This window comes from Parasteatoda tepidariorum, chromosome 9 (genome assembly GCF_043381705.1).
Source record: "Parasteatoda tepidariorum isolate YZ-2023 chromosome 9, CAS_Ptep_4.0, whole genome shotgun sequence".
Taxonomy (NCBI): domain Eukaryota; kingdom Metazoa; phylum Arthropoda; class Arachnida; order Araneae; family Theridiidae; genus Parasteatoda; species Parasteatoda tepidariorum.
In genome coordinates, this window is record NC_092212.1 from 72,084,145 (window position 1) to 72,098,868 (window position 14,724).

General features: G+C 29.2%; 1 protein-coding gene across 3 annotated transcripts in view; it reads left to right on the forward strand.

Annotated features, from left to right (window-relative positions):
- The first annotated feature begins 3,678 nt into the window (after positions 1-3,678).
- The window catches only part of LOC107453639 (major facilitator superfamily domain-containing protein 12), a 39,267-nt gene continuing 28,221 nt past the window's right edge, over positions 3,679-14,724 (forward strand). The window contains exon 1 of one of the 3 annotated variants that reach the window (XM_043049920.2): positions 3,679-3,879. The gene's annotated coding sequence lies outside the window, so the exon portion shown is untranslated. Of the gene's footprint in view, positions 3,880-9,516; positions 9,783-12,084; positions 12,196-14,724 lie in introns of those variants that run through there. The other 2 variants (XM_043049921.2, XM_043049923.2) reach the window with 2 other exon arrangements.

Genomic DNA, 14,724 nt, shown 5'->3' on the forward strand with positions numbered 1-14,724 from the left:
ATATATAGTTACAGTGTAAAATAAAACCTATAAATAAAACACTGTTCTACTATTTTTTACTCACTTGTGATTAAGAGCTGTTTTTTTTAAAAAACGCGCTAGACAATTCAAATCCTAATTTTAAAGTAAATCATAGCGAATCATTTTAAATGGTTGATATGTGTTCATATTTCTAGAAACTTCTTGGATATACTTCTTGGAAAAACTCCAAAAAAAATTTTTTTAAAGTTATTTAAAAAAAGTTTTTAGATGAATCTGGTAATTATGCAAAACTTGGATATTTACGGCAAAAATTAATTTTCATGTATTTTTGGGAAAAATAATTTCCATACTATTTTATACACATTATAGAATGTTTTAGTTAATCGTTTTAAGGGAAAAGTGCGAAAACTAAATCATGTACTTAACTAAAAACACTGTAAGTTTTGTACACAGTGAGAAAATGCTGCTTGAGTTTTTGTTTATTGGCTTTGTCGGACATTAATAAACTATAGTCAAAAGCACTCTATTTGGTACGTAATGAAGTGTAAATTCATTCAATTAATATTTCAGCTAAACAAAATAAATATGTATGTAAAGGTGACAAGTAATTGCTGTTAAATATAAAACAAAAACGTGACACATAACTTTGACAATGAATTAAATAATTTTCTCAATTTAATAGGTTTTTGGTTTTAATCATATTTTAACCATTCAGTATGATTAAGATTAAAATAGCTTTTAAAAAAAATTTGTCTGATTTTTTTTTTTTTTTTTTTTTTTTTTTAATTTTGCTCAATATTATGTGTCTGTTAGTAACAAACTTTTTTTTAGACACTTTGATACTTAAGTTCGGAACGTTAAGAAAAAATTATTTTTCTATTTGGAAATATGTTTCAAGGGTATTTTTGTTAGAGGTAATGTGAGGTATCTGAAACAAAAGAGAGGAAACGTTTTGTTCAAGACATCATTGAAAAGTCACTCGAATTTCGAATTCTTTATTTAAAATAGCGTGGTTAAAAATTATCTAAAAATCTGAATAGATTGCATTTTAAAATATTTTTTGATAATTATTAGACAAAATAATTAAAACTATTTGTATGGATTTATAAGGAAATATCTTTTGATAAACAAATGTTCTAATTGAATGCAAAAGTTTTTCTATTTTCTGAAATGAGGAAAAATTAAGAAGCCCAAATTTTCCAGTCACTCTCTTGAGTAAACTTTTTGGACCATATTTTCTAGACTGTCCTCCCATTTTGATGATAAGAACCAAAATCTTCCGTAAAAAGGTGCATTTATTGAGAAAAAGTACGTTTTCGTGTCTGATATTGTAATATAACTGATGACAAAATCTGATAACTAACTGACTAACTTTTCTGTAAACTGTGTAAAATTTAATAATTTTTTTAAATAAAACTTCCTAATGTCCGCTTAATTTTCATAAAGTCAATTTTGAAGTTTCGACACCATTATAATCGTACAGATATTATTTTCGGCATATAAATGCTTCAAAAGTGAAAATTTTTCATTTACAAAAGTTTAGTTACCACTTAAAAAAAGGATAAGTCCTGTTTTTAAAAATATATTAAAAAGTTTAAAAAACATAAATTAAGTCATATCATTCAGTAATTATGAAATAATAAGGTGAAATGAAGCCTCCTGATCATGAATTTCTCTAAAAAATAAATGAATAAATAAATGAAACAAAATAAAAATCCCATCGATGAACATTTACTTATTTTATATTTAGAAGAAAATCGTTACATTATTTATATTAACATTATTTTAAGCATGCGTTTTTCTTATTTAAGCATTTTTTTAAGCCTAAGTTATTGATAAAGAATTACATAAATTGGTTAAAACTTTTATAACTTAAGCACCGGAATGTTTTGTAATGTCCTTTAGAAGAAATCACTACAAGATATATTTTTTTTCAATTTGTTTACTAAAATTGAAATTTTGTATGAGAGAGTAAAATTACCAGTTCGTCAAAATTTTGCAGCAAGGTAGAAACAAATTTCGCAGTGCGTAAAATAAAATAAAAACCCATAAATCATTTTTAACTTAATTAATTAAAAAGGATAACTTCAAGGTTTTTGAACAAAAAATATGTATTTCACCCTTTAGCGTGTTTTCTCTGCATAAACTGACTGATGAAATCGATTAATTATTATAAGTTTGAGCATTTAATGTTAATTTTACTTTCGATATATCCTTGAAATGCCTCCAAATCCTTGAAACTTCTTAAGATGTCAAGGATTTGGTGAATTATGAAACTTCTTAAATTTAACTGTCAAAACAAGATTTTGTTACCACAGAGTATGTAAACTTCACAGTCTGATTCACAGTCTCACAACTTGAAAACTCATAACCAATTTAATAAATTGCATAACTAATTACATTACATAACACATCACATGACTAATTCCATGTTAATGCTCAAGAATCCGCTCATTATAGATCAAAAGTAATTCAACTTATCTTATTTTTGTTTCCTTCTTTTTTAATTTTCTATTTTTTTCCTCTATCCAACAGAAAATTCTAAATGCTTAACCAAATCAGTTTAAAATTGGAAAAATAATTGAATATGCAACATGCGAGTAGGGGGAATATTGTTTTGAGAAAATGCTATTTAATGTCGAGAGAAATTTAAAAAAAAAAATCTTTTATATTCATTATTTAAGAGCTATTGGTCAAATAAACAACTTGCAAAAAAGGCAAGCAGCATTTTCATCAATGCATATTGGAAGAATGAATCTTCTCAAACATTATTTAATAACCATCGTTAAACAGCCGACTCAATTTTGAGTTTACGACTACCAATGTTCAACTCCGTAGCTGTGCAATTTTGAACCCGATCCAGAAGACAAAGGAACTCCGGGATCAAGCATTGGGAGAAATTTGTCTTCATTTGGAACTGTTTGATGGAACTAATCCGCATTTGCGTTACATGGAGAGCATGAAAACCTCCCACTGTTAGCCTGATGACAAGGGAGTTATAACCCATGATCCGTCTACCACTGTGGATATTTTACGTCAGCACTGTGGTCGTTGCGAGCCAAGTGCGGAATTTGTATCACCAGCCATTGCTGGAATTCACCCCCGGATCACATCTTTGGGAGGCGAGCGAGCATTAGACGTTTTTCAAAAAAACCAGTGTTTTGCATACTCGCATGTTGTATGTTCTTTTATTTCTCGATTATTCTTTTACCATTACATTTGACCCATCACACAAATCCGATTATTCGATTGCTAAAATTATTCAAAGCGTTACTTTATTTTATTTTATTTTTTTATTGTGCTTTAGGTCTGAGTTTGAGAAGGGTTATTTATTTATTTTACCAATATTCTGATTCTTAAGTATTCTCGAAATCATTTGGTGCCGATTTTCACAAACGATAATAAAATATTTATTTTATTTTAAGCATCTAAATGCAATTTTATTCTTGGTAAAAAGTTTCAATTTTTTCCAATTTTTTTTTAATTATATTCACTTTAGAGTTATATAGCAATTGGTTACACGTGCGCGTACTTTGACTCCGATATGAATATTCAGTCTGAGTCAGAGAGTTCACGATTATCTATTTTAGTTATCAATGCGGCACATTTGAACTACAGAACATTATCAGTTCCTGCACAAAATGTTACTTTCTCCTTTAAAAATTGTGTATACTAACATAAAATGTGTTATCATTTTCACCTATTTATCAGCAAAAATTCCGTAGTGCTGTGTTTAAAGTGTTTATTTTTCGATGGGAAACCTAGAGTATGTTTTGTGACATAAATTTTGTTATGTTCTTAGTTTTGTGACTATATGTGTGCATAGAAAGTATATTCAAGGTGAAAGTTGATTAGACTTGGAGACAAAATAGTTTTCATAACCAGTTCATAATTACAGTAAGTATATTATTACCATATTTAATATGCATAGATTCTAAATTAAAACAAGACTGTGATAAAAACAAAGTGAGGAAATGCCGTAAAGCAAAATTTTAAAACGAAATAAATAAAAATAAAGAGATTTAACGAGACATTTAGCAAAACATCTAACGAGATAAATTTTAAAAAAAGTAACTTTTTAACTGACCAAACTCTTGTTTAGCTCTCGCGTACGTCTTGCATAAAGAAAAAACTGATAACTCAATTATTTCAATTTTCAAATGTATTTCGATGAAAAAAAGACATTTGTTTTCATTAAATTGTATTTATATTAATAACAAAAGCAGTTAAATTATGACAGAAATATATGCACTTGCAGCATTTTTAAAAACTGAATCACATTCAAAATTATCAATTTTGTTAAAGCGACCTAACCAATTTATTGAAAATGATGCTTTTTATGTTAGAGGGAAAACGAGTTGGAAATTGAGGTTGATATGCTGATGTTATACCTTTAATTTCTTTGGTGTTGGCACACAAGTGTCGAAAAATACCGGATGCCTAGTTGCAGCTGCACCTAGCAGATAGCAACTGGAACACGATATTTTTGAACTATTTTTGTATTTAAGAAAATAATTTATAGATTGACGATATTTCTTAACATAACCAGTGGCGTACGCAAGGGAGGGGTTTAGGGGTTTAAACACCCCCCTTGAGCTCAGACAAAATGGCAAAAATAAAAATTTTAGTAGAAATTATGCGAGCTACTATTTTTTAAGACTATATATTTTTATTAACCTTATGCCTACTTTTTTTTTTCTCAAGGTATTTCTCAGAATACTGAAAAAACATTTACTATAATAGGGTTGTACTTTTGAAACCAAATTCACGTGATACTGTTACGGACTGGTTCCTTTCTGTCCTGCCAGTATAGTTTTCGAGACTGGCTGTCATTCGCGAGGTCTTTACGCGATGATTCTGGAATCCTAGACGTTCTGTCGTCTTTGAGACAATTCGAGAATTTTGGAGACGCGGTGAAAAATTATATAAAAGGGGGAACGGAGTACAGTGGAGTTAGTTAGTCAGACTAAGAGTTATCTCTGCCGCTTGTCTTTCGGAGCTTGTCGCTAAATCTGTTTTGTTTTGTCTTAACAAAAAGTTCATTCAATCGCCGAACCCGTCGTCGCCAGTATTTCGACTAGTGAAGAAATCAGTAACAATACCAGAGATACTGTGCTCGTTGAAGTTATTCATTCCAGCTCGAAACTTTGAGATCGTAGCATAGCGGATATTTCTGTGCCAATATATACATATATTTGCTGTTCTTGGATCTTTAGGATTTAACAATTTTTAATTTTTAATTATTTCGAGAAAAAATCACGATCTGAAATTAGTGAGGTGACAGCATCTAGTACCAATGTAAGTTTTTCTGTTGTACAGAAATGTGATACTTCCGTTGAAGAAAATGTTTCTAGCATAACAAAATCTGATGAATGTGGAAGTGGCCCTCAAAGTGTTGCTTTCCACCCATATGACATATTAAACTTTTTTCAGAAAATATTACATTATGTTCTTAAACTTAAAAAATCAAATCAAAATTTAACTAAACAATGTTGTCTAAATAAAAAGTCAAAATTGTCTAGCTGTCTAAATTAGGGAAATAATAGTGCTTTATAACAGATTCGAATTTCTTTTAGTAGTTTCAGAAAATTATGAACACCCCCCTTGAAAAAATTCTGCGTACGCCACTGAACATAACAATTAAACAGAACATTCTTTTTTGCAATCCATCTTTTTTAATGAGTCAGACGTCGTTTACATAGGATTCCTTCTTTCGATTTTTTGATTATTAATTTTATTTTTAAAAAATATAGTGAATGAGCGAGGAAATTCTACAAGTTTTATGGTTATTTCCACGCATCTAAAAAGAAATGTACTACGTTCTGCCGAATATTTTGCAGGTACTTAACGAACGAGGGAGTTCGAATAACGAACGTTAAGTAACAATGAAAATTTTTTAAATACTGAATAGAAATTCTGCACAAATGACCAAACATAAGTTCTAGTTTTCGTGGAGTGGTCTCATGCCATGGTTGAGCTACAAATAGGAATAAAAAATCGTAGCAATTTCCAGATTATAGTCAATCCCCTCATAAACCATAGACTTAAAATGCTCACGATGCACTACACGACACTGCATTACATAATTTCCTTAATTTATAATCAGACAAAGAAACAAACAGCTAAGTTTTTTTCTCTGATCTCTAAAATCAGTACAAATTACGATATCCAAACATAGTGATTGTTTATGACCAATGAATTATTTAAGTAATTAGATGGGATCTGATCTGATTGGTGTTTATTTTATTTCACTTTTTAAAGTTTACAGTGGCAGTATTAGTTTATTTAAACAAACATTCAACTCAAAATTATTCATCATAATTTGCTTAGTAACAGATTGAAATAACTGATTTCATTAGCTGCACTTATAAGCAGAATAAATAAATTTTTGCTAAAAAAAATTATTGCTCAATTAAGGAATACAAATATGTAATGCAATATAAATGCGCCTATTTACTGAAATTACTAACAATTTATAATTTCAATTTAATTGCACTGGTAATATATGAACTGTTTAGGAAAGTTATACTTTGAATTTATATTATTAAATAGTTAAGCTATTTTGTGTGTACATATTTGTAAGTAAGAAATTCTTGAACTATGATATACAAAGCAATTTCTCAATGAAAAAATTGGAGCAAAATTAAAAGATTCGAATTAAAATATAATACATTTATTTATCCGAAAAACATATACTTCAAAGTTATGTTTAATTTTTAAAATATGAATTGTTCATTAGAAGTTATTAAACTTTTCCCAAAATATTCTAAACTTTGCTCAAAATATTCTAAACTTTTATCCAACTTGTTTAATGCTAGTGATAAAATAATAAGGCGCAACAAATCAATCTCCTGATCGTGAGTTTCTCTAAAAAATGAATGAATTAATAAATGAAACAAAATAAAGATGTCATCGATGAACATTTACTGATTTTATAATTGATAAAAAATTGCTCTATTATTTATATTAGCATTATTTTATGCATGCGTTTTTCTTATTTAAACATTTTTTAAAACTTAAGTTGTTGATAAAGAATTAACACAAATTGGTTAAAACTTTAGTAACTTAAGCACCGGAATGCTTTTTCATGTCTTTGAGAAGATGTCACTGTAAGATATTTTTTAAAAAATTGTTTACTAAAATTGATATTTAGTATAAAAGAATAAAATTGCCAGTTCATCAAAATTTTGCAGCGAGGTAGAGATACAATTCGTAGTGTGCAAAATAAAATAAGTCAATAAAAATTCAAAAACTTCCCATAAATTTTTTTTATCTTAATTACTTATAAGGGTAACTACAAGTTTTTAAAATAAAAAAATATGTATTTCACCCTTTAGCGTATTTTCTCTGCATAAACTGACTGATGAAATCGATATTAATTTTACTTTCGGTATATTCCACCAAATCCTTGAAACTTCTTAAGATGTAAAAAATTTGGTGAATTATGAATCTTCTTAAATTTAACTGTCAAAACAAGGTTTTGTTAGCACAGAGCATGTGAACTCCACAGTCTGATTCACAGTCTCACAATTTGAAAACTTATAACCAATTTAATAAATTACATAACTAATTACATTACATAACACATTACATGACTAATTTCATGTTAATGCTCAAGAATCCGCTCATTATGGATCAAAAGTAATTCAACTTATCTTATTTTTGTTTCCTTCTTTTTTAATATTCTATTTTTTTCCTCTATCCAACGGAATATTCTAAATGCTTAGCCAAATCAGTATAAAATTGGAAAAATAATTGAATATGCAACATGTGAGTAGGGGGAATATTGTTTTGAGAAAACGTTATTTAATGTTGATAGAAATAAAAAAAAAAAAAAAAAATCTTTTATGTTCATTATTTGAGAGCTATTGGTTAAATAAACAACTTGCAAAAAAGGCAAACAACTTAACACAGAGTGAGTAAACTTTAAAGTCTGATTTCACAACGTTTGAGTTTACTACTACCAATGTTCAACTCCGTAGCTGTGCAATTTTGAACCCGATCCAGAAGACATAGGAAACTCCTTGGTCAAGCATTGGGAGAAAGTTGCCGACGTGGAGGACTTTTGATGAAACTAACTCGCATTTGCATGGAGAGCACGAAAACCTCCCATGCTTAGCCTAACGACAAAGAGATTCTAACCCATATCCGTCTACCACTGTGGATACTTTACCCCAGAACTAAGGTCGGTGCGAGCCAAGTGCAGAACTCGTATCGAACAGCCATCTCTGGGATTCACACCCGGGTCTCATCTTTGGGAGGCGAACGAGCATTAGACGTTTTTTTTTTAATTTTTTTTAAGGAAAAACAATGTTTAACATACTCGCATGCTGTATGTTCTTTTATTTCTCTATTGTTCATATACCATTACAATTGGCCCTTAATTCATGGTCCCGCAGTGGACTGATGGTTAAGACACGGTTCCCAGCAGATCACCGAAGTCAAGCATCACTGGCTGCGGTCAGTGTGCGGGTGGGTGACCACTTGGATCAGTCTGCGTAGGGACCGAGGGTGTGCGGTATTGGTCCTCGTTAAACTGTTATACCGTGAAGTGCTCGACTTCGCGTGCAGGTCGTCGGGCTACCGAACGGGGGTGCCATCCCCTCTGCAGAGGATCAAAATTGTGATGGCATGTCTTCGGATCATCCTCAGGGATGTTTCCCAGACCGTCGGCAATAGCCCATTGTGAAGCTCTAGTGCGACGTAAATGAACAAATCAAACAAACCTTAATTCATGCAAATCCGATTATTAGATAGCTAAAATTATCCTAAGTGTTCTTCTTTGTCAGCGCAACAGCCCCTTGCGTTCCTTGGCTGCCTCAACACCTGACAAACGCCAGCACATCCTATCCATGGCAACTCCCTTCCAATTTCTAATCTTTAGAGTTTTCCAATCATTTTTGATGTCGTAGAGCCATCTAGTAGGGAGTCTGCATCTGGGGCGATCCAGAGTGTTATTTTATTAATTTTTTTATTTATTTATTTTTTGTTTCATTGTACTTAGGTCTGAGTTTAAGAATCAAGCTCAATGCACATGAAATAATTTTTTATTATTATTTATTTTTACCAACATTCGGATTCTTAATTAATCTCGAAATTATTGTTGCTGATTTTCACCATCGATACTAAAAATATTTTTGATTTCAAGCATAAGTTCAGTTTTATTCCTGGTAAGAAATTCATTTTTCCTTTTTTTTTTAAAAACCATATTCATTTTAGAATTACAAAACAATTGGTAACATGAGCGCGTACTTTGACACCCATATGAATATTCTGTCTAGAACAGAGAGTTCGCTATTATCTATTTTATTTATCAATGCGTCACGTTTCAACTACAATACATTATCAATTCCTACACAAAACATCACTTTCTCCCTTAAAAATTGTGTACTAACATAAAATGTGTTATCATTTTCACCTATTTATCAGCGAAAATTCGGTGAAAGCCTGACTGAAATTCCAATCTCGAAAGGGACAAGAGCTTTAATCATGGACCTGAATAATTATCATACTCGTTGAAAGCAATCTCAACTTGATCAAAGTGGATTGGTTTCAGCAACTGTAAGAGATAAGTCAATAATATTCCACTAAGAACGAAACTTTTTCAGGCTATGTTTAAAGTGTTTATTTTTCGATAGAAAACCTAAAGTACGTTTTGTGGTATAAATTTTGTTATGTTCTTAGTTTTTGCGAATATATAGTTCTTAGTTTTGTGATTATATGTGCGTATAGAAAGTATATTGCAGTTGAAAGTTGATTAGATTTAAAGACAGAGTAGTTTTCATCACTTCATAATTACAGTAAGTACATTTTAACTATATTTAATATGCATAGATTTTAAATAAAATCAATACTATGATGAAGCGAAGTGAAATTTAAAGTAAGATTTTAAAATTTAAGTGGAATTTAATGAAATAAAGAAATTAACTTTTTAACCCTTTTGAAGGCCGTGGTAAGTATACTTACCACCACGTTTTACCACTTTTAATTTAGGTTTCCATTTTTCAATAACTTCAGCTTTCTTGAAGTGAGTTTGAATAAAATTGGTAACCATTTGTCACTTTTAAAAAACGTATAAAAGTTATAAAATACATAATTCCTTTTGAAGTTTGTAGCATTTAAGGAATTTATTTTATAAATAAAGAAAAATAAAAGTCAGTAAGTTCCTAATAGGTCATGTTAAATATATTTACCACCAAAAAAATGGCATTTTTATAAACTAAATGAGTTTTTTCTTATATCAATTACTGTTCTTAAAACAATTTCAATTCCAAAAATGCTTTAATTTACCTTTACTAGAAATAAAGGGCCCGTTAAAGGGTTAACTGCCAGAACCTTGTCTCGCTCTCGCGTTCCTCCAAAACTGATAACACAATTATTTCATTTTTTAAATTTATTTCGATGGAAACGAAGAAATTTGTTTTCATCAAATTATATTTTATGTGAGTAACATAAGTATAGTTATATTATGACCTAAATATATGCATTTGCAACATTTTTAAGAACCAAATCACATTCGACATTATCAATTTTGTTAAAGCGCTAAATCCCAAACAATTTATTCCAAATAATACTTTTCATGTCAGATGGGAATTTGAGTTGAATTGAGTCTAATTCGACGTTTTGTTTCCTTGGTGTTGGCACACAAGTGTCGAAAAATACCGAATGCCAGGTCACGACTGTACCTAGCGGATAGCAACTGGAACACAATATTTTGAACTATTTTTATATTTAAGAAAAGGATTTATGAATCGAAGATATTTCTTAACATAACAATCAAATAGAACATTCTTACTGCAATCCATCTTTATCAAAAACTCAAATGACGTCATTGCTTACACAGAATTCCTTCTTTCGATCTCTGATTATTAATTTTATTTTATTTTTTAAAAAAACGGGGAATTCTACAAGTTTTATCGTTATTTCCACGAATCTCAAAAGAACTTTACTACGTACTGCACAATATTTTTCGGGTACTCAACAAGCGAAAGGAGTACGAGAGAAGAAAAAATTTATTGATACTTAACGTTCGTTATGAACGTTAACCCTTTCGAAGACCGTGGGAAGTATACTTCCCACCACTTTTAATTTAGGTTTCCATTTGTTAATAACTTCAGCTTTCTTGAAGTCCGTTTGAATAAAATTGGTAACCATTTGTTAGTTTAAAAAAACGTATAAAAGTTATAAAATACATAATTCTTTTTGAAATTTGTAACATTTATAAAATTTATTTTATAAATTAAGAAAAATAAAAGTCAATAAGTAATATATGGTCGTGTTGAATATATTTACCACCAAAAAAATTACCTTTTTATAAACTAAATGGGTTTTTTCTTTCTAATATCAATTACTATTCTTAAAACAATTTCAATTAAAAAAATACTTTAATTTACCTTTACTAGAAATAAATGGCCCATGAAAGGGATGTACCAATGATTTTTTTTTTTTATTTTTTTCTTTTAATGCAGAGTAGAAATGCTGCACAAATGACTAAACACAAGTTCTAGTAATCGTGGAGTGATCTCAAGCCATAGTTGAGCCACAAAGCTGGAATAAAAAATTTTAGCAATTTCCAGATTATGGCCTATACCCTCGTCAACAATTAAAACCATAGACTTATAATGCTCACGATGCATTCCAGTGGTCCTCAACTCCCGGTCCACGGATTGATACCGGTCCGTGGATCAAATGATACTGGGTCGAACAAGGAACATTAAACTATTTTATTTACTGTTTCTTTCGAGTATGTACGACTTTCCATGGACGGGAGTTTAACCTGGAGCTGAGTGACGTCACATAAAGCTGCACCAATAACCTTCATGTTAGTGTATTTGATTTTGAAAGCATGTTTCGATGTGATTTAATTAAAATTATTAAATAAAAGCAATCAACGTCGCGGGTCGCGATAAAATTATCAAACGTTGACCCGTGCGCGATGATATAAAGGTTGGGGAGCACTGCATTAGACGACTGCTCATGATGCTTTTCACATGGATACCAACAACCCTATCACGTGACTCGTTGACCGGTTCACTCCTTTTGCGGAACCACGCAATGTTATTTCTAATTTCATAATTTCCTTAACTTATAATCAGAAAATAAAACCAAATGCTAAGTTTTTATCTCTAATCTCTAAAATCAGTACAAACTATGAAATCCAAACATAGTGATTGTTTATGGGCAATGATAAATAATTAGGTGAGGTCTGATCTGGTTAGTGTTGATTTTATTTCAGTTTTTAAAGTTTGCAGTGGCAATATGAGATTATTTAAACAAACATTCAACTTAAAATTTTTCATCATTTTGTTTTGCGATTCCTATATTTAAAATAACATTAGTTTCTTTTTTTAATAAACATTTTTGTTTTTATAGAATAGAAATAGTTCTTAAGAGGAAAAAAAAAACGAGTCTCACATTTTACATGCCCATCAAGTTTGGAAATAATAAACTATAATTAAATGATCGGAAATTTCAGAAAGGCATTACATAAAATCCCTCAATAAAAACTTAAGCTTTTGTAAATATTAATTTATAAATAGGTGAAATTATGTAATTATGGTTAAATTATAATTTTCATTAATTTTGCTACTTAAATCATACCTACGTATGCTGTTAATGTTAAGTGAATTCGTTTGTGTCAAAATTCGCTAATTATTTTCCTTCTTCTTTATTCTATGCATTTTTGCTATCAGTTTTACCAAGTAAATAAATCTCTGATTATTGGTTGGAGCTTTCTTTACTCCTCTAGATCTAATTTGCACAAAGCTTCATTTTTTTTTCAAAATCTACAGCACTTATCTGCAAAACTTTTAGTTGTTGTTATTTTGTTTCCCTTGTTACTATATATACTTTAACATGAAGTTTTTCTGAAAATTTTGTTGTTAAAATTTTCCTTCATGTTTAAAAACAATTTATTTCAGCAAAAAAAAAAGAAAAAAATTTATAATTTCTGAGTCAATTATCCAATTTTCAGTTTTTTTTTTTTTTTTTTTTTTTTTTTTTTTTTTTTTTTNTTTTTTTTTTTTTTTTTTTTTTTTTTTTTTTTTTTTTTTTTTTTTTTAAGGAAACAGAACATTTTGTTAACATATTATTTTAAATCTAGAAATTTCACAAAATGAAGTTTTTTAAAAACCAATTCTAAAGTTTCTCAGAAGGACAACAAAATTACCATTTCCTTATGAAACTAATAAAATCAGATGATTCTTCGCAATGCACTAAAATAGTTTAAACATGAAAATCAGCAAGTAAAATATTGTACATTAAACTTTTAAAAATATTACGTTTAATTCGACTTTTTATTGCTATAACTTTATTATTTTGAACTGATGAGTCAGTGCAATTTTTAATAAAGTATCTGTTACTAGACTACCGCCCGAGGATTTGTAAAACATCTAAAAATAAATTACATAAATGCATCATAAAGTTTTCAAGTATCTTTTTTTAATGTAGTTTTCTTATAAACTACTGATTCAATATGCTGCCGTTCTAAAAAACCCATAAAACACGAATATGACTATGCTATGACTAACACTTAACACGTAGTTATATACATAAAATGTAATCTATTTATCAATTTTTATATCAATTTTCTATCTTTTTTTCTGGGAACTAGACGAAATATTTCATTTGGTATATGAAACAGAAATCAAAAAATTTTAGATTTCATAAAACACTGATCGATTTAAAATCTAATCACCGGCCGCATGATTTTTATTGTTGAAAAAAGAAAACAAAAATTTTAATTTTGTTCGAAGATAAATTAATCTTACTTTTGTTTATCTATTTACTTTATCTTTCTGCAGATTATACGTTGTGATTCATAAACAATAAATATGACATATGTGGTTGGGATTTAAATTTTATCTGCATGAAAAATATCAAATAGATTTTACTTTTGTTTGACCGGGATATCGTTGTTTTTACGAAAGTGAGAATCAAAACCCACGTGAGTAAAAAAATCTTATCGATTCGCAAACAATAAAAACCTTACATTCCTTCATAACACTTTAAATAACTGGAAAATTATTACACTCTCATTACTACCAATAAAAAATATATATATTATTTGAATATTCGGAAATTCCGGAGTAGTTGGAGGGTATATTCCTTCCTCAAAGTTTGTAGGTGCCAATAACAAACATAGGTAGAAATTTGTAAAATTAAATAAAACAAATATTAAAACTCCGAAAACAAGTACACAGAAAATTACAAAAAAGAAATATAAAAAATTGTTTTTTTACAGTAGAGTTGATTTAAAGAAAACGCAAACTTCGTCCTAAGACGTAGAATTCTTATCAATTTCATCGTGAAAGTGTTAAAGATTGACGTACAAGAATAATAAACAAATAAAAACACTTAAATGGTAATAAAGTTTATATTGCTATGAAATTAGATTTGAAGAACTTAACGAAAAGCTGGTACGTAATGTCTTTTTATAATTCATTTGTAAATATGATCAAATAATCTAGTCAAAGTACTTTTGTCATATAATATTTTGCTCATACATCTTTTCAATGTTGACTTATAGCTCTTAGAATAAATACACTCTATAAACATGGATATCCGATAATCCTTCCGTCTATGAGCCAAGTGAAAGTTTCAGTTCAAATCTGTCTAAGTGGAAAGTTTGAATAGCTAATAGTTAAATCGAACAAATATATTATAATAATTGCTAAAAATAATCACTTCTTAAAATAAGATCTAATATTACAATTTATTAAAGTTAGTGCCGGTTACTGGGCT